The 25,073-nt window shown below is 41.5% G+C and overlaps 1 protein-coding gene across 4 annotated transcripts in view; it reads right to left on the bottom strand.

Annotated features, from left to right (window-relative positions):
• The window catches only part of WDR33 (WD repeat domain 33), a 130,451-nt gene that overhangs the window by 92,188 nt on the left and 13,190 nt on the right, over positions 1-25,073 (bottom strand). For 2 of the 4 annotated variants that reach the window (XM_053596817.1, XM_053596820.1), the window contains exon 2: positions 198-380. The exons of 1 other annotated variant lie outside the window; for it this stretch is intronic. The gene's annotated coding sequence lies outside the window, so the exon portion shown is untranslated. The remainder of the gene's footprint in view (positions 1-197; positions 381-25,073) is intronic. One more of the 4 variants, XM_053596819.1, reaches the window with a different exon arrangement.

The following is a 25,073-nucleotide window of genomic DNA, read 5'->3' as shown; positions in this document are numbered from 1 at the left end:
TCTACCCTGGGTGACAAAGGGAAACTATGTAAAACAAAACAAAAAAACTGATAGAAACAGAAAGGAATTTGTGAGAGGAAATATTTAAAGTGAAAATTATACATATGGAAAGGTTAATAATATAGGGTATGAGCAGGCACCATCAAAATCACCAAAACAATTTATAGTTACTAGTCATCAATACAACACACACTTACGAATAGTCAAAACAGTTGAAAGAGCCAGGCGTGGCAGCGCAAACCTGTAGTCCCAGCTACTCGGGAGGCTGAGGCAGGAGGATCGCTTGAGCCCAGGAGTTCGAGGCTGTAATGCGCTATGATATATGTAGTGTGCACCTGTGAATAGCCACTGTACTCCAGCCTGGGCAACATAGCGAGACCCTGTCTCAAAAAGAAAAAAAAAAAAAAGTTGAAAAAGCCCTGTGGCATGCAGAAATACAATGATAAACAATATATTTCAAGAACCAATCAGTGAGTCCTGACTACCTGCCAGGCAATGAAGACAAACAGAAAGACACACGCACATAAATTCTCTTCTCAAATCAGAGAGTTTATCAGTACAGAAAAGCCCCAAAAGAGAGCAATGTGAGACACTACATTGGTGTTGTGTGCCAAGCACTATTGCAAGCAAGAAGGACACAGCACAGGATGCTTACAGCACAAATCACACTTAAGAAACTTGAATTTGCCAAACAGTGGTTCATGCCTCTAATCCTGAGGCAGGGGGATTGCTTGAGCTCAGGAGTTTGAGATCAGCCAGAGTAAAAGCAAGGCCCTGTCTTGACTAAGTAAAAAATTAGAAAAATTAGCTGGGTATCTAACTTGGAAGGGTTAAGCAGAAAGACTACTTGAACCCAGGAGTTTGAATTGTAGTACGCTATGATGACATTACTGCACTCTACTTGGGGCGACAGAGCAAGACTCTTGTCTCAAAAAATTTTTTAAAAAAGGTCTTTACTGAAAGAAGCTTGAATTCAAGGTGGGGTAAGGAAGACAGACAGGTGAGGAAAATAAGTAAAGCCCTCTCTCATTCACTCAGCATACCACAGTCAACATACTGTCCCAAAAAAACACAATCCAGAATAATCGTTTCCCCAACCAAATAATTCTGACTCCACCATTAGAAAAATCTTACACAGTACATCTCCAATTAAACACAGGATAAAGATATATAAGCAGTCCCCAAGTTACAAATATCTGACATAGACTTGAACTTAACAAATGCAGGCTATTACAGGTAACTGGTAAATGTACATTTTCCAACTTACAAACAAATTCAACTTAAGAACAAACCTGAAGAACCTAGCTTGTTGATAACCCGGGATTGCTTGCATTTCTTATAGGAAAATGACCTAACACTTTATTCTCATAAATTCCATACAAAATAAATTTACCAAGTGTTTCATACAACTCAGTAAAAAGAATCTTAAAGTTCAGGAGGGGCCAGCCATGGTATGGTAGCTCACGCCTAAAATCCCAGCACTCTGGGAGGCCAAGGCAGGTGGATTTGAAGAGCTCGCAAGTTTGAGACCAACCTGAGAAAAGGGGAGACCCCTCTTTCTACTAAAAATAGAGAAACTGAAGCAAGAGGATCACTTGAGTCCAAGAGTTGGAGGTTGCTGTGAGCTATGATGGCATAGCACTCTACCCAGGCAGACAGCTTGAAGCTCTGTCTCAAAAAAATTAAAAAAATAAAATAAAATAAAATGAAATAAATAAAGTAATAAAGTTCAGGAGAGTAGACTGAAGTTCTGACATTTAAAAAAAAAAAAACTCTATGATGTGAAGCATCATGAATGGGCCTAAAGTAGTGGGTTTTTTTTCCTTTAAACCAGAAATTTCATCATATTGGTGGCTCTGGAATCAACATGGCTGACACTGAACCTTACATTTGAAAGAACTGTTTTTGTGCAACTTCTGTTTCTTTTATGTTTGTGTGCATAATGGGTCACAATACTTAAAAATATTTTCTTGGTAGCCTGGCATTGTGGTGGGCGCCTACTATAGTACCAGCTACTAGGAAGGCTGAGGCAAGAGAATCGCTTATGCCCAAGAGTTTGAGGTTGCTGTGAGCTGTGACACCACGGCACTCTACGAGGGTGACATAGTAAGACTCTGTCTCAAAAAAAAAAAAAAAAAAAAAAAAATTCTTGGGCAGCGCCCATAGCTCAGTGGATAGATAGGGTGCCGGCCATAGACATGGAGGATGACAGGTTCAAACTCGGCCCAGGCCAGCTAAAACAACAATGACAACTGAAACAACAACAAAAAAAATAGCCGGGCGTTGTGGACCTGTAGTCCCAACTACTTGGAAGGCTGAGGCAAGAGAATTGCTTAAGCCCAAGAGTTTGAGGTTACTGTGAACTGTGACACCATAGCACTCTACCCAGGGCAACAGCTTGAGACTCTTGTCTCAAAAATAAATAAATAAAATAAAAAACAAAAATATGTTCTTCCAAGTGAAAGCCAAGGGCTTAATATTAACAAACCCTGAAGTATTTCCTGCCTGTGTATCTTCTGCTTATGACCACTTTATTTCTGCTGTCACTATATATCCACAACCAAAGATCATATATAGTATCTGTCCAGTATGGGTATTATGCCTAACCACAGTAACTATTGCACCAGAATTTGGTCCAATTACCAAATCCAACAATTCCTATACCACCTGGACAACTAACCAAAGCAGAGCTTCTAATGAGAATAGGAAAACTTGTTTTCCCCAACTGGCAATAGAATTGTAACCAAAAGCAGGCGGTGCCTATGGTTCAGTGAGTAGGGCACTGGCCCCATATACCAAGGGTGGTGGGTTTGAACCCAGACCCGGTCAAACTGCAACAAAAAAATAGCCGAGTATTGTGGCAGGTCCCAGGTACTTGGGAGGCTGAGGCAACAGAATCACCTAAGCCCAAGAGCTAGAGGTTGCTGTGAACTGTGATGCCACAGCAGCACTCCACCGAGGGTAACAAAGTGAGACTCTGTCTCTAAAAAAATAAATAAAATAAAATAAAAATTCTAACCAAAAGCAAATTAATGATACATTACTAGATAGGAGAGGAAGTGCAATTACTATGGAGTTTGTTAATAACAAAATGTTTTAAAATTCCCATCTCCAATGATATTCCTGGACCCCAGGGTCAAATCTCAGCCTAGGACCTATTTTAGATTATCTATCTCCAGTCCACTGCTTCTAGATATAAGAAATTTGATACCTCATCTATCACTGAACTTTAAAGAGTGACAGACTTAACCAGTAATAAAATCATCAACATTTTCTTTCTCTTCACTGCCAAAATCTTTAATTAATATGAAACCCAAACAAATCAGGAAAAATTACATGAAGATCACTGAGGTGAATAAACAAGAACGCAATTGGGCGAGGTGGCTGATGCCAGCAATCCCTAGCTCTTGGGAGGCCAACGCAGATGGACTGCCTGAGCTAACCAGTTCAAGGCCAGGATGAGCCAGAACAAGATCTCATCTCTAAAAATAGCCAAGCGTTGTGGCGAGCGTCTGTAGTTCCGGCTACTAGGGAGGCTGAGGCAAGAGAATCACCTAAGCCCAGGAGTTTGAGGTTGCTGTGAGCTGTGACACCACAGTACTCTACAGAGGACAACATAGCAAGACACTGTCTAAATAAATAAATAAAGGTTCTTGCTCTTGCTGGTCTCAAATTCCTGGGCTCACGGGAATGCACCTGCCTGTTTCTCAGAGTTCTAGGACTTTTGGCATGAGCCACTGAATCCAGTTGATATAAGTTGTCTTTAAAGTTCACAAGATTTTCTACCTTGACTGTGATAACAGGTACACATCCAAAAGGTTAAAACATTGTATGCTTCCATTTATATGACATGATTGAAATAACGAAATGATAGAATTGGAAAACAGATTAGTGCTGTGAATAATGAGGGGTTTTCTGGTTATAAAAGAGGAGCTCTTGTATTAATAAATTGTTAAGTATCTTGACTATGAGGTTGGGTACATGAAAATACACATACCATAAAATTGCACAGAACTGTATATATGTACACACAAATGTAAATACCAGGGCAGCGCCTGTGGCTCAAAGGAGTAGGGCGCCGGTCCCATATGACAGAGGTGGTGGGTTCAAACCCAGCCCCAGCCAAAAAAACTTAACCCCCCCCCAAAAAACAAAAACAAACAAACAAAAAACAAATGTAAATACAAAACAAACAAGAGAAACTCTAAACTATACTCTGTGACATTGTATTATAGCTTTACAAGTTGTCATCATCAGGAGAAACTGGTTGGGTAAACTCCCTGTATTAAGGGTCTCTCTATTCCCTTTTTTTTTTTTTGACACAGGGTCCTGCTAACTCCTGGACTCAAATGATCCTCCCACCTCAGCTTCCCAAATGGCTAAGATTAACAGGCATGAGCTACTGTGCCATGAGCCATGCTTCTCTGTTATTTCTACAATATCTTAATAAAAATCTTAATTAAAAAGTTAATGTGAGGCCAAGCGCAGTTGCTCACACCTATAATCCTAGCACTCTGGGAGGCCGAGGTGGGTAGATTGCCTGAGCTCTGGAGTTTGAGACCAGCCTGAGCAAGAGTGAGACCTCATCTCTACTAAAAACAGAGAAAGTAGGGCGGCGCCTGTGGCTCAAGGAGTAGGGTGCCGGTCCCATATGCCAGAGGTGGCGGGTTCAAACCCAGCCCTGGCCAAAAAAAAAAAAAAAAAAAAAAAAAAAAAAACAGAGAAAGTAGCTGGGTGTAGTGGCACATGCCTGTAGTCCCAGTTACTTGGGAGGAGTTTGAGGTTGCTCTAAGTTATGACAATGACAGGGAACTCTACCAAGGGTAACAGAGTGAGACTCTTTCTCCAAAAAAAAAAAAATCATTTAAAAATAATGACAATTCAAAAAAAAAAAAATGACAATTCTATTATAGTGACTATCTTTCCTTTTCCAAAAGCAATTAGTAAAAATAGCAGCATGGTTTTTCACATGTTTTTAACATCTACCTTAACTGAAAATAGCTGGATTCTCGCATCTGCTTCTGCAATCTGTTGTGACTATGTTATTTGGGTTGAAGTATATAAAGATTATAAAAAAAAATTTGCATTCGCAAACATATACCTGGAAAGGAAAAGAGTATTTTAATAGCCTTCCTCAGATAATTGTAAATATTCTGTGATACTTCAACAAAACTTGGCAAATGCTAGTTTATTAAAGGTTAACTGCAGCTTGGGCCCTGTGGCTCAAGTGGCTAAGGCGCCAGCCACATACACCTAAGCTGGCACGTTCAAATTCAGCCCAGGCCCGCCAAACAACAATGACGGCTGCAACCAAAAAAATAGCCAGGCGTTGTGGCGGGCACCTGTAGTCCCAGCTACTCGGTAGACAGAGGCAGGAGAATCACTTGAGCCCAGAAATTAGACGTTGCTATGAGCTTATGCCATGGCACTCTACCCAGGCGACAGTGTGAGGCTCTGTCCCCCCAAAAAAGGTTAACTGCAATGCAGCATCTGAAATTATGTCAATACACTTTCTTTTTTTTTTTGGGGGGGGGGCGTCTTTGGCTGGGGCTGGGATTGAACCCACCACCTCTGGCATATAGGGCCGGCACCCTACTCCTTTGAGCCACAGGCGCCACCCTCAATAAGCTTTTTGTAGTGTTATATTTTAAAATCTACTCATTTGTCTTCCAATTTGAATGGAACTTTTTACCCATGCGTGATTTTTTCTTTTTTTTTGTTGTTTTTTTTTTTTTGAGACAGAGTCTCACTATGTCTCAGTGCCATGACATCACAGCTCACAGCAACCTCAAACTCTCAGGCTTAAGCAAGTCTCTTGCCTCAGCCTCCCAAGTAGCTGGGACTGCAGGTACCCGCCACAATGCCTGTCTATTTTTTGGTTGTATTTGTTGTTGTTTGGCAGGCCCAGGCTGGGTTTGAACCCGCCAGCTCCAGTGTACGTGGCTAGCACCCTAGCCGCTTAGCTACAGGTGCCAAGCCTACCCATGCACGATTTTATAACATCATGTATTGATCATCTGGAAAACACTGACACCAGAAAATTATGCACATTGTCCAAGTGCTTTCGCATTTCTTATAAAATAAAAAATAATTTTCCTTAAAAAAAATCACTCATTTCATCATAAAATGTATTAATCATTGAGATTCTCAAATTCACAATGGCAAATACAAGCTTTCCAAAACACTAACCTTGGAAACTCAAATTTTTATCACTGGTAAAATAATACTGACAACTATTTTCCTTAAAGCAATAGGTTCCCTTCATGCATTCTCAAGAAAAATATCTGCCATATACTGGGGTTTGAATACCATAGTTGTCATTTCTCTCTTTTAAATTTATCTTTTAAAAAAAAATTTTTTTTTTTTTTTTTTTTTGAGGCAGGGTGTCACTCTGACCCCAGGCTAAATGCAGTGGCAGCATTATAGTTCAATGCACTCAAACTCCTGCCCTCGACTAAATTCCCTGTTCCAGGCTCTCAAGTAACTGGTACTAAAGGCATGCACCAGCATGACTGGCTAATCTGTCCTACCTTTTTAGTATGTTTTACATAGACTTTATTTTTTAGAGCAGTTTTAGGTTCACAGTAAAACAGCAGGTAAAGTATAGAGTTCCCATATACTCTCTCTGTATAGAGAGAGCATCCCCACCGACAACATCCTGCATCAGAATGGTACACTTGTTACAATCAATGAACCAACACTGATGCATTATCATCACACAAAGTCCATAGGGTTCACGCTTGGTGTTGTGCATTCTTTAAGCTTTGACAAATGTATAATGAATGACATGTATCCGCTGTACTATACATACTATGGTACAGAATAGTTTTGCTGCCCTAAAATTCCTGTGTGCTCTACCTATTAATCTCTGCTTCCCTCAGACCCCAGACTACTTGTTGATGATCTTAACTGCTCAACAGTTTTGCACTTTCAGAATGTCATACAGTTGGAACAATATAGAACCTTCAGATTGGCTTCTTTCATTTAGTGATATACACTTAAATTTCCTCGTGTCTTTTTGTCTCAATAGTTTATTTTTATCGCATTTTACTACTGTATAAATGTACAACAATTTGTTTATCCATTCACCTACTGAAGGACATCTTGGCTGCTTCCAAGTTTTAGCAATTATGAACAAAGCTTCTACACTCATGTGCAAGTACTTCGGGGTTTTTGGAAACAGAGTCACTCACCACAATGCCCAGCTATTTTTAGAGACAGGGTCTCGCTCTTGCTTAGATTGGTCTCCAACTTCTGAGCTCAAGCAATTCACTGGTCTTAGCCTCCCGGAGTGCTAGGATTACAGGCGTGAGCCACTGTACCCAGCCTCATGTGCGAGTTTTTAGGTAGATGTTATTTTTGACTCATTTGGGTAAATACCAAGAAGACTGCGGGATCGTACAGTAAGGATATGCTTAGGTTTTAAAGACTCTGCCAAACTGTATTCCAAAGTGGCTGTACCACTTTGCATACCCAGCAGTAATGAATGTTTCTGTTGCTCTGTATCCTTACAGCATTTGATATGGCCACTACTTTGAATCTTAGCCATTCTAATAGGTATCTTTTGTTTTCATTTTGCAGTTTCCTAATGATATCGGTTATCTTTTCCTGTGCATATTTTGTTAGATTTATACCCAAAATTGTTTTCTTGCCTTACAGCACTGTTCCAAATCTTAGGGGAAGAGCCATTCAGTCCTTCACTATCAAGGATGGCATTAACTTACAGATTTTTGTAGATGCCCTGTATCAGACTAAAGATAAATCCTTCTAACCCTAATCTGTAAGAATTTTTATCATGAAAGTATATTGAATTTTATCAAATACTTATTCTCCGTCTATAGAGCTTTTCTTACCCCATTAATAGGGTAAAATATCCTGATTAATTTTCAACTGTTGAACCAGCCTTGCATTTCCAGAATGAACCCCATTTGCTTAGGATATTATTATCCTTTTTACAGACTGCTGGATTTGAGTTACTAATATTTTATTACAAATTTTTATTCTATATTCATGAGACACTGATGTGACTTTCTTTTTTGTAATTATCTTTATCTGATTTTATATCAAGCCTCATAAAATGAGTTGAGAAGTATTCTTTCTTCTAATATTTCTTGAATGAGATTATTTAGAATTGTTATTATCTTCCTTAAATGTTTGTAGAATTCACCAGTGAAACCATCAGGACCACAAGTTTTCTTTATTTGGAAGGTTTTTTCTTTTTTTTTTCTTTCTTTTTTTTTTTTATTTTTATTAAACCACAGCTGTGTACATTAGTATGATCCTGGGGCACCATACACTTGGTTCATAGATCGTTTGACACATTTTCAGCACATTAGTGAACATAGCTTTTGTAGCATTTTCTTAGTTATTTTGCTAAGACCTTTACATTCCACATTTACTAGGATTCACATATACCCTTGCAATATGCACCGCAGGTGTAATCCCATTAATCCCCCTCCTTCCCCCTCCCTCCCCTCCCTTTCCCCTTTCTCCCTATTCTTAGGTTATAACTGGGTTATAGCTTTCATGTGAAGGTCCTACATTAGTTTCATAATAAGGGTGAGTACATTGGGTACTTTTTCTTCCATTCTTGAGACACTTTACTAAGAAGAATATGTTCCAGTTCCATCCATGTAAACATGAAAGAGGTAAAGTCTCCATCTTTCTTTAAGGCTGCATAATATTCCATGGTGTACATATACCACAATTTATTGATCCATTTGTGGATCGATGGGCACTTGGGCTTTTTCCATGACTTAGCAATTATGAATAGGGCTGCAATAAATATTCTGATACAAGTTAACTATGAATTCTATTACTTTAATAGATGTAGGACTATTCAGTTTATATATTTCTTCTTGAGTTTTGGTAGTCTGTGTCTTTGAAAGAAGTCACCAATTTCTCCTAAGTCACCAAATTTGGGGCATAGAATTGTTAGTCATATCACCTTATCATTCTAATGTGTAAGATTCGTAGTGATACTGCCCTCCTTTATTCCTTATATATATTAACTCATATGTAAGGCCTCCCCCCTTCTTATCCTCCTCCCACCTCTCTCTTTGAATAGTCTGTCCAAAATAAAACAAAATTTCTTTCATAGATTCAGATTAGTTTTCACAAAAAGGAATGATCTGATTCATAAAAAACTCAATTTATTAAAACACTGAAATTTCACCCACTTACTCAACTTGGAAAACAGAAGCCAGAAATTCAGTTTTAAAAAAGTACATTTTTCCATTCCAGTATATAATATATGCATAATTTTTCTAAAGCAATAGAGATCCCAATGGATGCCCTTTCATTATTAGGAAGCATTAATTTATAAACAAAAGTATAAATTCAATTCCTTATTCTATGTTGGACTAAGTTTTCAACCAAAAATCAGAGCAATCATCATATGGTACAAAAAACACAGAACACCATTCAGCAAGGAGCTGCCACACATCATCATGAACACAGCTGTAAAATGCTGACATACCAAGGTTATGAAACCTTGCTGACTTGATTGCACAGTGCTGCCAACAAAAGTATAAGGTGATAATTTGAAAACGTAATTGTCAGCCCTCCTATGATGACAGCTCTGATAGTCATTTTAGAAAAAGAGTTCTAAAATTGCTTGGAAGAGTAGAATACGTACCAGTGTCAGTGCATACTCTCAAGGAGTACTTCAGGTGACCATAGTGATGAGGTATAAAGCACTTTTTCTAGAATGAATTGGTGAACTTAACTTTCAGGCCTCATATACTATAAACTAAATTTATAATGCTCATTCATAATTTATATATTATTAAACCTCAGTCCCTTGTGAAAACAACACATGGTAATGACAGAGTATCTGGAAAAAGGGTAAGAGAAGAAAGAAGGAAATGTATCACTATTATTTAACTGTACGTGCAATTATGAATTGTATATGTAATTTCTACTCTGCCTTTTTTGCCCTTAATTACAGCCTAAGAGTTTTTCCATATTATAAAAATCATTGCAAATGTTTTTAACAACTTCAACAGTCCACTAAGTAGGTATCAATGTGATTTACTTAATGTCTGTGTTAGATATTTGACTTGCTTTCCTTTTTTTTTTTTTTTTGCGACAAGAGTCTTATTATGTCACCCTCGGTAGAGTGCTGCAGCATCACAGCTCACAGCAACCTCCAACTCTTGGGCTTAAGCGATCCTCTTGCCTCGGTCTCCCAAGAAGCTGGGAGTACAGGTGCCTGCCACAATACCCGCTATTTTTTGTTGCATCTGTCATTTTGGTTAGGTGGCCCCGGGCTGGCTTCGATCCCGCCAACTTTGATGTATGTGGCTGGTGCCATAACCACTGTGCTACAGGCGCCAAGCCTGACTTGCTTTTAATAATATCCTCCTAAAATTCAAACAGCACTGATCATATTTGTACATAAACCTTTTTCTACATAATCATTTTTTCCATCACAAGAACAATTATTGTCAAAGAATCTTTACTGCTTCAATTATGTAAAACACCATTCCTTCTTTCCTGTTTCAATTTCATTTTCTTCATTATTACTAAGATTGAATGCTTGCTTTCTTTTCCATATTATTAACCAATTTTATGCCCACCCCTATGTATACTGTCTTCTCACGTCTCTGCATATTGCTTTCAGAAATAAATCTACAGGCTCAGCGCCTGTAGCTCAAGTGGCTAAGGCACCAGCCACAACCTAACGAGAGCTGGTGGGCCTAACAAACAACAGTGACAACTACAACCAATAATAGCCGGGCACTATGGCAGGTGCCTGTAGTCCCAACTACTTGGGAGGCTGAGGCAAGAGAATCACTTAAGCCCAGGAGATGGAGGTTGCTATGAGCTGTGATGCCACAGCAGTCTACCCAGGGCGACAGCTTGAGGTGCTGTCTCAAAAAAATAAAAAAGAAAAGAAAAATCAATCTACATTATGGTCTTTGTCATTTGTCTCTTAGATGTCTAGGTTTAGAGGGAAAAAATTCTATGCACATTTTGGTTGTGCATTTTGAAATAAAAAGCATAATAGCTGGGCGTTGTGGCAGGCGCCTGTAGTCCCAGCCAAAAGGGAGGCTGAGGCAAGAGAATCGCTTAAGCCCAGGAGTTGGGGGTTGCTGTGAGCTGTGTGATACCACGGCACTCTCCAGAGGGCGATAGTGAGACTCTGTCTCTACAAAAAAAATGAAATAAAAAGCATATTTCTTTTAAATTTTTGAGACAAGGTCTTGTTCTGTTGCCCAGGATACAGCACAGTGATGTGTTCATAGCTCAATGCAACCTCAAACTCCTGGGCTAAAACAAACCTCCTTAAAAAGCGTAATTCTTGGCTCGGTGCCTGTAGCTCAGCGGCTAGGGCATCAGCCACATCCACTGGAGCTGGTAGGTTCGAATCCAGCCCGGGCCTGCCAAACAGTGACAGCTACAACCCAGAAAAAAAGCAGAATTCTTTTTTTTTCTTCATTTTTTTGGTAGTAGGACCATTCAATATCCTCCCTTCCAGTTATTCAAGACTATATATTATTGTTTTTTTGTTTTTTGTTTTTTTTGAGACAGAGTCTCACTTTGTCACCTTCAGTAGGGTGCCGTGGCATCACAGCTCACAGCAACCTCAAACTCCTTGGGCTCAAGTGATTCTCTTCCCTCAGCCTCCGAGTAGCTGGGACTACAGGTGCCCGCCACAAGGCCCAGGTAGTTTTGTTGTTGTTGTAGTTGTCATCTGCGGACCAGGTTCAAACCTGCCAGCCCAGTGTATGTGGCCAGGCCCTAAACCACTGAGCTACAAATTCCAAGTCAAAAAAAAAAAAGTTTTCTTGACTGTTAAGTAAAAGAAATTTTAGTTGAGTGATACTAAAAGTTCTTAATCCTGTTCCTTAATTTTAGAGATTGAGGAAACAAAGACCCAGACATTTCAAAATTTTCTCCAAGGTATAGACGTACCAGAGCTTTAAATAGAGTCCTACATTCTCTAGTTTGCCATTCTTTAACTCCAGTGATGTTTAGACTCTGTCTCCCTCTGCTTAAGAGTTCTTTGGAGGAGCCATAAGTAGTGGTAGAGGGGTACGACACTTTTTCTGTACATGTATTTTGAATGTATTTCTAAGATGTTACTTGACGAAGTGATTCTGCTTGTGATGGAAATTTAAAGAGAATGAGAGAAAATCTTTTGTTATACCTAATTTCCTTATTTTTTTCTTGTGAACAGTAAGTACTACCAACTCCAGTTAATTCTTTTTATGCACAGTAGTTACATTCTGGCGACAAAGTGAGACCATCTCAAAAAAAAAAAAAGTAACAATAATATATAGTCTCTAATAACTGCAAGGAGGATATTTAAAGGTCCTACCAGAAAGAAATGAAAAATTTTTTTTTTTTTTTTGAGAGAGTGCCTCATTATGTCGCCCTTGGTAGAGTGCAGTGGCATGGCGTCACAGCTCACAGCAACCTCAAACTCCTGGGATCAAGTGATTCTCTTGCATCAGCCTCCTAAGTAGCTGGGACTACAGGCGGCCACCACAATGCCCAACTATTTTTAGAGACAGGATCTCGCTTGTGTTCAGGCTGGTCCACAACCTGTGAGCTCAGGCAATCCACCCATCTTGGCCTCCCAAAGTGCCATGAATACAAGTGTGAGCCACTGCATCTGGCCCTCAAGAAACTTTTAGAATTTGTTGTTGTTGTTGTTGCAGTTTGGCCAGGCCAGGTTCGAACTAGCTACCCTCAGTATATGGGGCCGGCGCCCTACTCGCTGAGCCACAGCCACTGCCCAAAACTTTTAAATCATGTTGTAACTGACTGTGATTCCCACAAGTACCTTTATATGTTTATAAATTTCAGAAAACCATCAGATGATTTACTAGAGATCCATGCAGGCAACCTAAAAAATTGTTATGTGGCTGGTCTGAGTGCAGTGGTGTTTACTAATTAACCATAACCAGTTGCAGATGTCTTGTCTTTTCTTTTTTGGAGACAGAGTCTCACTATGTCATCCTTGATGGAGTACATGGTGTCAAAGCTCACAGTAATCTCAAACTCCTGGGCTTAAGCGATTCTCTTGCCTCACCCTCCCAAGTAGCTGGGACTACAGGCATCCGCCACAACGCCTGGCTATTTTTTGGTTGCAGCTGTCATTGTTGTTTGGCGGGTCCGGGCTGGATTCGAACCTGCCAACTCAGGTGTATGTGGTTAGCACCTTAGCCGCTTGAGCCACAGGCGCTGAGCCCCAGCTATTTTTTTTTTTCCTAGCAGGCTCAGGCTGGGTTGGAACCCACCAGCCCTGGTACATGTGGCCAGCACCCTACCCAATGAGCTACAGGCACTGCCTACTTTACTGACTTTAAAAAATAAAATTGTTCCGCAAAAAAGTCCTTCAGTTCAGTTCACCGGTACAAACTATAAGGAAATGACTAACTTCTGAATATCTCCATCATGAAATTTTATGTAAGCATTCAAAAAATGTTTGAAAATTTGTAAACAAAGGGCATATGACCTTATATTAAGTGAAAAAATCAGAATAGAATAATTCACCATCTCCTTAAATTGATCTGATTTTCACAGACTGGACGTGTACCACATGTACACGTACAATATGAAGTAAACATGTTGACCACCTCCATATGTTGACCAGTTCATTACGGTCTCTTGGGTGGTCAACTTACAGAGAATCAGGAAGAGAAAGAGGAAGGGAGGGGAGGGAGAGGAGGGAAGAGACACAAGGGATGGAGGAATATGCATTCAGTAGAAACTGAAAATATCCATACCATGTTTTCTACTTTCAGCATATTATTCAATAAATTACATGAGATATTCAATATTTTATAAAAGAAGCTTTGTGTTAAATGATTTTTCCCAAGATTGTAAGCTAATGTTCTGAGGATGCTTAAGGTAGGCTAAGCTAAACTATGATTTTCAATAGGTTTGGTGTATTAAATGCATTTTCAACTCAGAACATTTTTGATGAGTTTATCAGGATATAAATAACCTCATTATAAGTAAAGCATCTGTATTTACTTACACACCTTCAAAGTACCTCCTCCAAGATACTTACTAATTACAAAGGAAAGAGTAATTTATCATGAACAAGTCCAGCAGGCACAGTATCTGCTGAGAGAATAGCAATAACTTGTCTGTTTCTGCATCTGGGGAAGAAGCTTATAAAGATCACCAAACTGAAAGAGTATGTTTGAAATGGTCTAATTAAAATACAGAATATGTGTGAAAAATGCAGTCCATTCTCCAGAAACAACTAAAACAATGTAACAGTCCATAAAGAGACATGCTCTATATATTAAGACTCTTGAATACAGAAAGAAAATGATGGTTTCAACTAGTCTTAAATTGGATCTGAGGAACATAGTCTTGATTTGCAACTCTGCAATCTTGATTTGAGATACTTTTCCCTGAAGCCAACTCTGCAAAGCAGTCCAAAGAGAAGAAAGCAGCAGGAATTCATTTATTTAATTAAAGATGGTCCAAGGCCAGACACAGTGGCTCATACCCATAATCCTACCCCTCTGTGAGGCTGAGGAGAGAGGATCACTTGAGCTCAGGAATTCAAGACAAACCTAAGCAAGAGCCAGACCAGTCTCTACCAATAGAAAAATCAGCTAGGCATAGATAGCAACACAGGTCTATACAGTCCCAACGGCTTGGGAGGCTAAGGCAGAAGAATCACCTGAGTCCAGGAGTTTGAGATTACAATGAGTTATTATGACACCATTGCACTCTAACTGGGAAGACAGAGCTAGACTCTGTTTATAGGAAAAAAAAAAAAAAAAAAGATCCTAGCTGGGAGCCAGGCATTTCCCCATAGTCCAGCTTCTCATGAGGCTTAAACAAGAGGATCACTTAAGCCCAAGAATTCGAGTCTAACCAGGGCAAAAAATAGCAAGAACACATCAATCAATAAAAATAAACGTGCTCTAATACCCATCCTTGGCCAGGACGCTGGCTAGTTTTAAATGAGTAATAAACTGAGCAAAAAAATAAAAAAAAAAGAATAAACCATGGATCAACTTCTGAATCTAGCAACTACTAAGCTAACAGATGGGGGAAAAAATCATTAAAAAAAAAAAAAAACAAAACTGGGCGGCACTTGTGGCTCAGTGAGTAGGGTGCCAGCCCCATATACCAAGGGTGGCAGGTTCAAACCTGGCCCCGGCCACACTGCAACAAAAATAGCCGGGCGTTGCGGTGGGTGCCTGTAATCCCAACTACTCAGGAGGCTGAGGCCAAAGAATCGCCTAAGCCCAAAAGCTGGAGGTTGCTGTGAGTTGTGATGCCACAGCACTCTACCGAGGGCGACAAAGCAAAACTCTGTCTCTAAAACAAACAAACAAAAAAAGAAACTGGGCCGGGTGTGGTGGCTCACACCTGTAATCCCAGCACTTAGGGAGGCTGAGAAAGAACTGCTTAAACTCAGGAGTTTGAGACTTACCTGAGTGAGAGAGAGACTCCGACTCACAAAAAAAAAAATGAAAAACCCAGACGAGTGCCTGTAATCCCAGCAGCTTCCAGAGTCTGAGGTTGCAGTGAGTTACTCTGCTCAGGGCATAGGGTGGGACCCTGTCTCAATAAAAAAAACAAAACAAAACAAAACAAAACAAAAAACTGGGGAATTCTTTCTTGCAATATTCTCAGTCCTTTTTCTTAGAAAAAGTCTATAAATACATGTATTCAATCATATAACTAGCATAGGGGAAAAAAAAAAAAAGGTCTCCAGGAAGAACAAAAGTGAAATTAGTGAACTACTTGTAGCAGATTGCCTAACCTATTATGAATAAAATGAACAGAGAAAAGAAAAAACATTGTCTGCAGCAGTCCATCTCAAACAAGTGCATATAAGAATTACCTGAAAAGCTGGTTAAACCACTAAATCCTACACATCATCCCCCAAAAGATACATTTCTAAATGCTCCAAAGTGATGCTACTGCCCTGTGGACTACATCATGAGTAGCACTAGTCTTTGAGCCAGAATTCTAAAAATAGTAGAAAAACTATTCTAAAGCTAGAGAGTTTAAAAGTCTGTGATATTCTGGTTTCTTTTCAGATGAAATGTATCTTTTTTTTTTAATTGTTGGTAAAAGGCAAAAGAGAAAATGGCTCGGCACCCGTACCACAGTGGTTATGGCTCCAGCCACATACACCTTGTGGGTTCAAGCCTGGCCCAGGCCTGCTAAACAACGACACCTGCAACAGAAAAATAGCTGGGCATTGTGGTGGGTGCCTGTATTCCCAGCTACTTGGGAGGCTGAGGCAAGAAAATTGCTTAAGCCCAAGAGTTTGACGTTGCTGTGAGCTGTGATGCCATGGCGTTCTACTGAGGGTGACATAGTGAGACTGTCTCAAAAAAAAGGAGATAGTTCCATTTAGGATCTCAAGACGTACTGCTGTTAAATGAAAAAGTAAAGTATGGGGTGGCACCTGTGGCTCAGTGAGTAAGGCGCTGGCCCCATATACCGAGGGTAGCAGGTTCAAACCCGGCCCCAGCTGAACTGCAACCAAAAAACAGCCAGGCGTTGTGGCAGGCGCCTGTAGTCCCAGCTGCTCGGGAGGCTGAGGCAGGAGAATCACGGAAGCCCAAGAGCTGGAGGTTGCTGTGAGTCCTGTGACATCACGGCACTCTACCAAAGGCAGTAAAGTGAGACTGTCTCTACAAAAAAAAAAAAAAAAAAGAAAGAAAGAAAAAGTAAAGTAGGGGCGGCGCCTGTGGTTCAGTGGGTAGGGCACAGGCCCCATATACCAAGGGTAGTGGGTTCAAACCCAGCCCCGGCCAAACTGCAACAAAAAAATAGCCAGGCGTTGTGATGGGCACCTGTAGTATCAGCTACTCGGGAGGCTGAGGCAAGGGAATCGCCTAAGCCAAGGACTTTTAGGTTGCTGTGAGGTGTTATGACACAGCACTCTACCAAGGGTGATAAAGTGAGACTCTGTCCTTACAAAAAAAATAAATAAATAAAAGTAAAGTACGTAACAGTGTACAGAATACTACAGTGTATATGAAAAGCAACAAAAGAGGGAAATATACACATCTATAGTAAATACATTTGCTATAGATAGTCCAAAATATCTCTCAAAGAATTCACAATAAGCTGATAGCACTGTACTACTCGATAGATTAAAGAGGACTAGAAGTTAGCCTCCTGACTTCTTACTTGCTTTGTAACATAACATACACGCATACTCTCCATTTAAATAAATGAACGAGGCCACTTTGCCTACTTGCCCTGGCAACGGAAGCCCATTTACTGTCAATAGCAAATGTATCCTGCTTTGGAAACTTTCTTACTTTGTTAAGTCTTTCTCTTCCTCAATAAACTTTGTTTCATGCTTACCTAAAATAAACAAACTGTACAGAAAATAATTTTTAAAAATAACAACACTAAGAAATAAATAAATAATGACACTATTAGTGCTATGGATATATTCAGACACATGCATAAAACTGGAAATGTGGGGCGGCGCCTGGACTCAGTAAATAGGGTGCCGGCCCCATATACCGAGGGTAATGGGTTGGAATCCGGCCCATTTGCCAAACTGCAACAAAAAGTACCCAGGCGTTGTGGTGGGTACCTGTAGTCCCAGCTACTCGGGAGGCTGAGGCAAGAGAATCACCTAAGCCCAAGAGCTGGAGGGTGCTGTGAGCTGTGACACCACGGTACTCTACCAAGGACAACAAAGTGAGACTCTGTCTCTTAAAAAAAATAAAAAAATAAAAAAAAAACAGAAAACTGGAAACGTGTATTCTGGGCATAAAACTTCCAAAAATATAGTTGGAAGTTGAGTATTGTGGATAGAAAATGTGAGAAAAACTCCCTAATATCAACTACAATTTCAGTACCTGATACATATGAGAAAGACATGAGCTACAAACTTGGTATATGCATATACATTTATATACATACACATAATCTACCAAGAAAAATTCTGTCAAATCCCATGATTATGGCTTGGCACCCATAGCTCAATGAGTAGGGCACCAGCCACATACAACAAAGGTGGTGGGTTCGAGCCTTGCCCAAGCCTGCTAAAACAACAATGACAACTGCAACCAAAAAATAGCCAAACCTTGTGGTGGGCGCCTGTAATCCCAGCTACTCAGGAGGCTGAAGCAAGAGAATTACTTAAGCCCAAGAGTTGGAGGTTGCTGTGAGCTGTGACGCCACAGCACTCTACCTAGGATGACACAGTGAGACTGTCTCAAAAGAAAAAAAAAAAAAATCCCATGATTAGCTGGCAGATTTAAAGACTGAAAATCAGTAGGTTACTAAAATTAAAACACAGTAAAGCCCTAGTTGGTAACCAATTTTAAACAAAGCTAGATATGACAATTCAAGACCCCCAAACAATTAAAATACACAGTTAACTTTTGATGGGAATATTTTCCTATTTTAGACTTGCTGGTCTCCAACTCCTGAGCTCAAGTGATCATTCCTGGTTAGCCTCCCAAAGTGCTAGGGTTACAGGCATGAGTCAGTTTAGACCTTTCTATCAATAGCCACATAATATAACTGATCAATTTTCGCTTTCTCGCAAAGCCAATAAACCAAAAGCCCTTTCAAGCTGTATTATGAAACGTTCTGGGGTTTTCAGGTTTGTTGGGGTTTTTTTGTAAAGGCAGCAAAAAGAAACTGGTATTCAGGTGACCTAGGTTCTGCCACCTTTGTGTGACAATAAACAAATTTGTAATCTCCTCAATCCTACTTCCTCATTTCACATTAAAAGGTCTAGATTTGATAATCTCTAGAGATAAAATAATTTTGTAACTTCAAGATGACATACGAGGCCCAAGTCCAGGGGCTCACATGGGTAATCCTAGCACTCTGGGAGGCCAAGGTGGGAGCACTGCTTAAGCTCAGGAGCTTTTTCTTTTTTTTTTTTTTTAAACAAGAGTCTTACTATGTCGCCCTTGGTAGAGTGCCATGGCATCAGCAACCTCCAACTCTTGGGCTTAAGCAATTCTCTTACCTCAGCCCCCCAAGAAGCTGGGACTATAGGTGCCCTCCACAATGCCCAGCTATGTTTTTTTTTTTTTTTTTTTTTTTTTTTTTTAATTTGGCCAGGGCTGGGTTTGAACCCGCCACCTCCGGCATATGGGACCGGCGCCCTACCCGCTGAGCCACAGGCGCCACCCCAGCTATGTTTTTGTTGTAGCTGTCATTGTTGTTTGGCAGGCCCAGGCTGTGTTCTAACCTGCCAGCCCAGGTATATGTGGCCAATGCCTTAGCCACTGAGCTATAGGCACCAACCCTAAGCTCAGGAATTTGAGACCAGCCTAAGCAAGAGCCAGACCCCACCTCTCCTAAAACTAGAAAAATTAGCCTGGTGTTGTGGTAGGCACCTGTAGTCCCAGCTTCTGGAGAGGCTGAGGCAAAAGGATTGCTCAACCTTATGAATTTAAGGGTTTCTAAGAGCTATAATGCCATGGCACTTTACCTAGGGCAAAAGAGTTAAAAAAAAAAAAGGCAGCACCTGTGGCTCAGTGAGTAGGGCACTGGCCCCATATACCAAGGGTGGTGGGTTCAAACCCAGCCCCAGCCAAATTGCAACAAAAAAATAGCTGGGCATTGTGGTGGGTGCCTGTAGTCCCAGCTACCCAGGAGACTGAGGCAAGAGAATTGCCTAAGCCCAAGAGCCGCAGGTCGCTGTGGGCTGTGACACCACAACACTCTACTGAAGGCAACAAAGTGAGACTCTGTCTCTAAAAAAAAGATAAACTGGACATCATCAAAATAGGAAACTTCAGTGCTTCAATGACAACATCAAAAATGTATATAAAAAAAAAACTAGTCCATAGTATGGAAGAAAATTCTGTGAAGTGTGTGTGTGTGTTTTATAAATCTCACTCAAGCAAGTCTCCCTCCTAAACTCCCACAGTGCTGGGATTACAGGCGTGAGCTACCACGCCCGGCTTTTTCTTTTCTTTTCTTTTTTTTTTTTGTAGAGACAGAGTCTTACTGTACCGCCCTCGGGTAGAGTGCCGTGGCGTCACACGGCTCACAGCAACCTCTTAACTCTTGGGCTTATGCGATTCTCTTGCCTCAGCCTCCCGAGCAGCTGGGACTACAGGCACCCGCCACAACGCCCGGCTATTTTTTTGTTGCAGTTTGGCCGGGGCTGGGTCCGAACCCACCACCCTCGCCACATGGGGCCGGCGCCCTGCTCACGGAGCCACAGGCGCCGCCCTTTTTTTTTTTTTTGAGACAGTCTCACTATGTCGCCCTCGGTAGAGAGCTGTGACATCACAGTGTATGCGTGGCAACAGCCGTGTGCCTTGGCATCACAGCTCACAGCAACCTCTAACTCTTAGGCTTAATTCTCTTGCCTCAGCTTCCCAAGTAGCTGGGATAACAGGCGCCCGCCACAACACCCAGCTATTTTTTTGTTGCAATTGTCACTGTTGTTTAGCTGGCCCGGGTTCGAACCGGCTAGCCTCAGTGTATGTGGCTGGCAGCATAACCACTGTGCTATGGGCACCGGGCTAATCTTATGTGTTTTTGAAATACACGGACTGGCTCTGTCTCCCATAGTTGAATGCAGTGGCAAGATCATAGCTTACTATAGCCTCTCACTCAAGTGATCCTTCTACAGGTAACATTTATGTCCAATGAAAATAGAGTTACAGGGCAGTGCCTGTGGCTCAAGGAGTAGGGTGCCAGTCCCATATGCCTGAGGTGGCAGGTTCAAACCTAACCCTGGCCAAAAGCCACCAAAAACAAACAAACAAAAAAAAACCATGTGTATGGTATTTGGAAATAAACCTTTCTCTAAAAAAAAAAAAAAGAAAGAAAGAAAATAGAGTTACAAACCAATACATTGATTATTTTCCAAGAACTCTTGAAATGTTTTCAAATTCTTACATCAAATTGAAAAGGCAAGGCTGCGTATTTTTTGCTGTTCCCAGGACAGCCAACATGTTGAAATGCATAACATTGCTTGCCATAATTTCAATTTCATTTGGAACCCTGTTATGACTTGAAACATTGTTATCGATTAAGTTAGCTTCCACCTTGAAGAAGCATGTTGAACTCATTTAAATAAGTGGCATATCCATTAAAAATGCTAAATCTATAAGCCAGTTTTCACCATCAAATTCTGGCATAAATTTAGTTTTTGATACCATATGTGACTTGATAACGGTGCAAATCATAAAATCTTTTCAATATGTGGCCCCAATTCAGCCATCTCACTATCTAAAAATAAATGATGTGACCAGAGTCAGCACTAATACTTTTAAGGAATTCCTGGAATTGGCAATGATTCAATACTCTGGCCCATACGAAATTCACAGTCTTGATAACAATTTGCATAAACCCTTTGCATATAAATTCTATTGATGTACTATGCAATTATACTTCATCAAACTTGAGTGTTAAGCAGTAATTGCACAGTCTTATATTAATTTTACAAGTGCCTCTTGCTTACCAACCACCATGGCGGCACCATCACTAACTATACCAGATATGTTGACAACGGACCAAAAAAAAATCACGTTGGGTGGCACCTGTGGCTCAGTGGGTAGGGTGCCAGCTCCATACACCGAGGGTGAGGGGTTTGAACCCGGCCCCAGCCAGCTAAAACAGCAGTGGCAACTGCAACAAAAATAGCCAAGCGTTGTGGTGGGCACCTGTAGTCCCAGGTACTCGGGAGGCTGAGGCAAGAGAATCACCCTAGCCCAAGAACTGGAGTTGCTGTGAGCTGTGATGTCACAGCACTCTACTGAGGGCAACAAAGTGACACTCTGTCTCAAAAAAAAAAAAAAATGTTATTTTTTACTTATTGCTGAATATCACTACAGTCACCTTTGACATACTGTACTCCCCTTGGGAAGCGATGCACCAACGCTAGTGCTTAATCTACCTTTCAAAGAAATTTTGGAGCTCTTTTTCTGAACTACCATCAGAGCTGTCGCAGTACAAGTCTGACATTTAAGTAGTTGAGCTTCATTCTAGAAAAAATACTACATACCTTATTGCTGAATATCTCTGTGGTCACTAGATAACCAAGGGGAGTGTTCCTTCCCAAAGTGACCACGGTGATTGATATTCAGCAATGAGATATGCAGCACTTTTGGTAGGAGGAATTTGAAAATTTAATCTGGCGGCAGGTGGATTGCCTAAATCCACAAGTTCAAGAACAGCCTGAGCAACAGCGATATCCACCTATAAAAATAACCAGACATTGTGGCGGACGTCTATAGTCCCAGCTACTTGGGAGGCTAAGGCAAAAGAATTGCTTGAGTCCAGAGTATGAGGTTGCTGTGAGCTATGATGCCGAGAGTGACATGTTGAGACTCTGTCTCAAAAACAAAACAAAACAGGGCGGCACCTGTGGCTCAGTGAGTAGGGCGCCAACCCCATATGCCGAGGGTGGCAGGTTCAAACCCAGCCCCGGCCAAACTGCAACAAAAAATAGCCGGGTGTTGTGGTGGGCGCCTGTAGTCCCAGCTGCTTGGGAGGCTGAGGCAAGAGAATCGCATAAGCCCGAGAGTTAGAGGTTGCTGTGAGCCGTGTGACGCCACGGCACTCTACCCAAGGGCAGTACAGTGAGACTCTGACTCTACAGAAAAAAAAAAAAACAAAAATGAGCAAAATCACCTGGCCTCGTAAATTTCTTGATTTAGTTGTGTTTATTTATTTATTTTTTTGTAGAGACAGAGTCTCACTTTATCGCCCTCGATAGAGTGCCATGGCATCACACAGCTCACAGCAACCTCCAACTCCTGGGCTTAAGCGATTCTCTTGCCTCAGCCTCCCAAGTAGCTAGGACTACAGGCGCCCGCCACAACGCTAGTTGTGTTTATTTTAATTTCAGAGGCTCCGTGCCCGTAGCACAGTGGTTACGGTGCCAGCCACATACACGGAGGGTGGCGGGTTCAAACCCAGCCCCAACCAGCTATTTTAATTTCAGATTCATACCAGGGTACAGACCACATTGTTTGCATTAGTTAGGTAATATCCAAATTGTTAATTGTGTCCCTCTCCCAGGAGATGTGCCAGTTAGGGGAGATCACACCAATTCCCCAACTAGTTGTGTCTTTTGCATCTATTACAAAAGCATAAAATTTAAAATCAGCAAGCTAGGTGCCTATAGCACAGTGGATACGGTGCCAGCCACATACACAAAGGGTGGAAGGTTTGAACCTGGCCTGGGCCAGCTAAACACCAATGACAAATGCAACAACAACAAAAAATGGGTGTTGTGGCGGAGGCCTGTAGTCCCAGCTACTTGGGAGGCTGAGGCAAGAGAATCACTTGAGCCCAAGAGTTTGGGGTTGCTGTGAGCTGTGACACCATGACACACTACCCAGGGTGACAGCTTGAGGCTCTCAAGAAAAAAAAAAAAATTAAAATTAGCAGCTTCACTCTCCAAACTTTTTTCAATAATTTTCCAATTTCTTCAATTTGTCTGCCTATAGTCTGGTAAAAACAAACAGATTTTAGAAATATATACCCTGGGCAGTGCCTGTGGCTCAGTTGGTAGGGCACTGGCCCCATATACCGAGGGTGGCAGGTTCAAACCCAGCCCCAGCCAAAGTGCAACCAAAAAATAGCCGGGTGTTGTGGCGGGCGCCTGTAGTCCCAGCTACTCGGGAGGCTGAGGCAAGAGAATCGCTTAAGCCCAGGAGTTGGAGGTTGCTGTGAGCTGCACTCTACCGAGGGCCATAAAGTGAGACTCTGTCTCTACAAAAAAAAAAAAAAAAGTGAGACTCTGTCTCAAAAAAATAAATAAATAAATTAATTAAATAAATAAATATATCCCCTTTTTGGTGGCGCCTGTGGTTCAGTGAGTAGGGTGCCGGCCCCATATACCAAGGGTGGCAGGTTCAAACCCAGCCCCAGCCAAACTGCAACAAAAAATAGCCAGGTGTTGTGTCAGGCACCTTGGTCCCAGCTACTCAGGAGGCTAAGGCAAGAGAATCGCCTAAGCCCAAGAGGAGGTTGCTGTGAGCTCTGATGCCAGATCACTCGACCAAAGACAACAAAGTGAGACTCTGTCTCTAAAAAAAAAAAACAGAGGGCGGCGCCTGTGGCTCAGTCGGTAAGGCGCCGGCCCCATATACCGAGGGTGGTGGGTTCAAACCCGGGCCCGGCCAAACTGCAACCAAATAATAGCCAGGCGTTGTGGTGGGCGCCTGTAGTCCCAGCTGCTCGGGAGGCTGAGGCAAGAGAATCGCTTAAGCCCAGGAGTTGGAGATTGCTGTGAGCCGTGTGACGCCACAGCACTCTACCAAGGGCCATAAAGTGAGACTCTGTCTCTACAAAAAAAAAAGGAGGAGGAGGAAAGAAATGTATCACCTTTTTTTTTTTTTGGTTATTGGCCGGGGCTGGGTTTGAACCCGCCACCTCTGGGATATGAGACAGGCGCCCTACTCCTTGAGCCACAAGCACTGCCCTGTATCACCTTTTTTCAGGGTAAATTATATCTGCCATGCTTTCCATACATAACACATCATTAGTAAGTTTAGTAAATGATTTTGACTTTTGCTACCATATAACTACCTCTTACAATGAAATCCATCTGAAATGTAAGTTTATTTTTATTTTTCTTTTCTTTTTTTTTTTTTTGTAGAGACAGAGTCTCACTTTATGGCCCTCGGTAGAGTGCCGTGGCCTCACACAGCTCACAGCAACCTCCAACTCCTGGGCTTAAGCGATTCTCTTGCCTCAGCCTCCCAAGTAGCTGGTTTTTTTTTTTTTGCCGGGGCTAGGTTTGAACCCGCCACCTCCGGCATATGGGACCGGCGCCCTACTCCTTGAGCCACAGGCGCCGCCCCATATTTTTATTTTTCAATTTTTTTTTTCTCTTGAGATGGGTCTCTCACTCTGTTGCCCTGGGTAGAGTGCCATGGCATCATAGCTCACAGCAATCTCAAACTCCTGGGTTCAAGTGACTCTCCTGCCTCAGCATCCCAAGGAGGTGGGACTATAAGCTCCCATCAAAATACGTGGCTAATTTTTCTATTTTTTTTTTTTTTTTTTTAATTTGGCCGGGGCTGGGTTTGAACCTGCCACCTCCGGCATATGGGACCGGCGCCCTACCCGCTGAGCCACAGGCACCGCCCTAATTTTTCTATTTTTAATAGAAACGGGGT

The sequence above is a fragment of the Nycticebus coucang genome, chromosome 7, assembly GCF_027406575.1.
Source record: "Nycticebus coucang isolate mNycCou1 chromosome 7, mNycCou1.pri, whole genome shotgun sequence".
In the NCBI taxonomy this organism is placed as follows: Eukaryota; Metazoa; Chordata; class Mammalia; order Primates; family Lorisidae; genus Nycticebus; species Nycticebus coucang.
This window is presented reverse-complemented; position numbering and strand designations above follow the sequence as displayed.